The following is a 4,205-nucleotide window of genomic DNA, read 5'->3' on the forward strand; positions in this document are numbered from 1 at the left end:
AATTCTCCTCACTGCTCCTCTGTCGTTGTTCACTTGGTCCCTTCCTCTTTCTACATTTACTTCTTTATTATGGAGAATTCTGCAGTGGCTACCTGCGGGTACATGGAAAGTAATATTTTGAGACCTTGAACATCTCACAAAAGTCTTCTTTTATCTCCACATTTCCTGAGAAATTTTGCTGAATATGAAATTTTCTATGGGAATCCACTCTCCCTCAGAAATTTGAAGGCTTTTCCCTGTTTTGTCTTTCAGCTTCCACCATTGCTGTTACAAAGTTCAAATGACATTCTGACTCTTGATTCTATGTATAGGACCTGTTTGGTCTCTTTGGAAACTTTTACAATATCTCTTTATTCATAGTTTTCTAAATGTTCAGCATAATTTATTTTGATATAGACTGTTTCTTTCATTTATTTTATTGGGTAATATTTGGATTCTTTTAAACTGAAGACTTTCGTACTAATATTCTTGTACATTTTCTTATCCAATTTCTTTCAGTCATTTTTTTCCCCAGCAACTTTCTTTATCTCTCCTTCTGTAATTCTTATTCTGCCCTGTTTTTGGCCATATAATATTGCCATCTTTTCTCTCATATATATTTTGTCTTGTCTTTTTTTCTACATTTTGTATGATTTTCTCAACTTTAGTCTTATAAGCTTTCCTTTAGTTTTTCCTAGTCACACTTTTTGTAGACAAAGACAATTTCTTGTTTTATTGAAATAGCCTATGTATAGAATTCTTTAGTATCATTTGATAAATGCAATGTATTTTATCTTCTAATGGATGTTAATTTTAATTCATTTGAAATATTATTTTGTTCGTTGTCCTTGTCTCCTCTGAAATTCCCCTCTGTCTTTGTCTTTCATATTAATTTTCTCTGCTTTTGGTCACCCTTGCCTATTCCTTCATATGGTTTTAATTAAACTCCAACCAGAAACAGCAAAATACTTTAATTATTTAAAACAGAAGGAAGTAGTTCAGGAATTAGTTACATAGATCGTGGAATATCTGATAATGCGATCAGGGAACAGTGCATTGCTTTGACTTCATCCAGCCAAGTCCGCCAGCATAGTGACCTAGTAATTGCAGTCTGTGGGGATCAGAATGTGGACCCCAGCAGAGTGGAAATGGTGAGGAATGAATCAGGGTAAATAGTCCTAGAACTACATATTAGTCAGGCTTCTCCATAGAAATAAAACCAGTAGGATATATCTGTATAGACATAGATAGAGACAAGATAGAGAGATACATAGATATATAGAATGAGATTCATTATAAGAGATAGGCTCATGCTATTATAGAGGCTGAAATATTCAATAATCTGCCATCTATAAGATGGAAAACCAGGAAAGTCAATGGTGTATGTCTGAGTCCAAAAACCTGATAATGAGATGGGGGTGGGGGAGTGCCGGGGTATGATGGTATAAATCCTAGTCAGCGGCCAGTGGCCTGCAACCAGGAGTGTCTACATCCTTGGGCTGCGAAGATGGACATTTAAAGTCAAACAGAGAGAGGGAATTTGCCCTTACTCTTACTCTTTGTTTTATGTGGGTCCTCAGTGCATTCTATAATGGTGAGAACAAGCATCTTTCTTTACTCTGTAGACAAATTCAAATGCTAATCTCTTTTGGAGAGAAACCCAGAAATAATGGAAATAGTGTTTTACTAGCTATCTGGGCATCCCTTAATCCAGTCAAGTTGACACATAAAATTAACCAAAACAGAGTACAACACATATTTAAAATAAAGTTTTGAAAAACTGATGGGATCTTTTCCTGTCTTGGGTGAAACTTATCTATGGCTATGTTTCACTGTAGTCTGATTTGGTGTGAACCAAGCACTTCAGTTGATATCCCCCAAAACAGCATGACTAACACATATTTTTTCTTTGGATAATCCACATCTCTAGAGGAGAATCTTTCAACTTCCTTCCTGGGGATTGTAAGCTTAGCTAGAACCTAAGCATAGGAAAGTGACTAGGTATCTCACCACTCATCAGCATTCGAGTATGTTCACCCAATTACTCAGCTTCTGCCTTTTATCTAAGCCACACATTCTCTTGTGTCTGGTTTCCCTTTCTGGTCCCCCATCCATACAGACTGAGCTTCCTCTTTCCAGCTTGTGTAGTGGAGGCATAAGATCTGTCTGAGTGATTTAGTAGAAAAGAGATGAAGTGTAAACCTCTTTATGCAGATTTTTAACCTTCCCTCCTGATTTTATACCCAATTCTGCCCTTACATTCTGAGGTAGCTCAAATAAGTGAAATTTTCTGGGGTTCTTAGAAACAAAGAGGTAACTTCTTGTTTATATCTCTCTCTATAAACAGGCTTTGGCTTTTGTCGTTAATACCACTATCATCTGTTCATTCAGTTTCTAGCTTCCAAAATTGCATTTGCTTCTCTGATTTGTTCTCAGTTTCTCTACAGTCCTGTAGATTTATAACTCTTTGTTCCTTTGCTTTTCTTTTAGTGCAAATTCAGAAATAAACAGAGAGAAATGTGAATAATCAATACCTAAGTGTTCTATCTTATCATCTTAATAACAGATAATGCTGCATAGATACATGTAACAGGTGAAAACTTAGAGACAGCACTGCCTTTAAAAACAAAAAAAGACCTTAGCAAGCCTGTTAATATTGCAAGATTATGTTATGAATGTTTATTTAATTCAAAATTGCTATACAGCATTCATTTTAATGTTCATCTTCTAATCATATTTCATTTCAAGACTGAGGAAATCTTACCAGAAACTACCACATTACTTACGTAGAAACTTTCCTCATTTACTTTAAAATACATCATTTCACAAACACTATGGAGTTAGGAATAATAGTACATATATTGTGTTTTTATTTATTTATTTACTCCTTTAATCTAATGTTTTATAGGAAGAATGGCATATTCTGTGGGTAGCTAAACAATACATTCTTTCAGTCTGTATCTTAGTGATTGTCCACTGCTGATACACTGCAAGTAGTTTCTTATCAAGCACATTGTCTCATGAGAGGGTTCGTTTTACTGTTCTGTCAGGACAATCCATGCTTGAGTGTTTAAGTAACATACAGTCAAGTAAGTTATTCATTTTACTTTTGCAATTTTTGATTGCTAAGACATATTATTGGGCACATGTTTTTATCCTTTGGTATAACTTTTTTCCCTGTCTTAACATTGAACACAGGAAAATATTTTTTGGACTACATTTTTTATTAATGCATGATACTAAGTGTAGATGTTAAGAATTTTAAGGTGGACCAGTTTGAAAGTGTCATTTCAATATTTGAAAAAACATAATTGATGTATATATTTCCAAAACTTGGATATCACTTAAGTACTGTGCATCATCTCACTCGGTGGTATTAGAGGTGGTTACAGAATGGAAACAATATAAGCTTGTATAGGCTTTTTAAAAATTATCACTCTGACTCTTTATTGTGAAGAGTGAATTTGGTATTTTTTTTGAGTGACAAGTTAACACTCACATCCAGAAATCTGTAGAGATTTAGAGAACTGGAGTAATTCTCCCATATCTAGGAATCCATCCTCTTATGATACAAAGAGCACTGCTATGTTGTCAATGTGGGACAAAAGTTTGGCCAAGCGCCTCGTAAGCCAATTTTTAATGCAAGTGGTGAGGATCTCTGTTCTTCCGTAGCTGACTGCAAACTTTACTACTGACTATGGCAGAGCTCACTAGGACATGGCTTTGGGAGGATGTCTGTTCACTCCGAGTTTGGAGTCAATTTCCAGAGCCACAGAGTACTGTGAGGTTTGTGAAAGTAATGTTAGAGCAAAGTGAGGTGTTCTTGAGTATTTTGAAAGTTCTAAAGGGAATGTACATTTAAACCAAGTAATTTAAACATTCACAGGCTCTCATTGTCAGCATTTATTTATCTAATTTTTAAGTTGTGTGGATGTGACATATATTCTCTTTTCCATATTAAATATTGAGTGCTGCAGACTTAAATGATTTTCACGCATACAAGTATCTTCCTGCTACCTTATGCAAACAAAGTAGGGTTTGTTCAGCATACATAGTATTTATCTGGAGAGCAGACCCATATCATATCTGATTCTCAAAGTGCTATCTACATTAAAAATGGTTAAAAAGTGGATTTAGAGGTTCTCTCTAAAAGGGAGGTATGACTATTGCAGTTTATGAAATGGTATAATATACCCTGGGTTATGTTTTTATGTTTTGTTTTGTTT

Source organism: Rhinolophus sinicus, chromosome 2 (assembly GCF_057876585.1).
Source record: "Rhinolophus sinicus isolate RSI-liver-muscle chromosome 2, RSI-T2T, whole genome shotgun sequence".
In the NCBI taxonomy this organism is placed as follows: domain Eukaryota; kingdom Metazoa; phylum Chordata; class Mammalia; order Chiroptera; family Rhinolophidae; genus Rhinolophus; species Rhinolophus sinicus.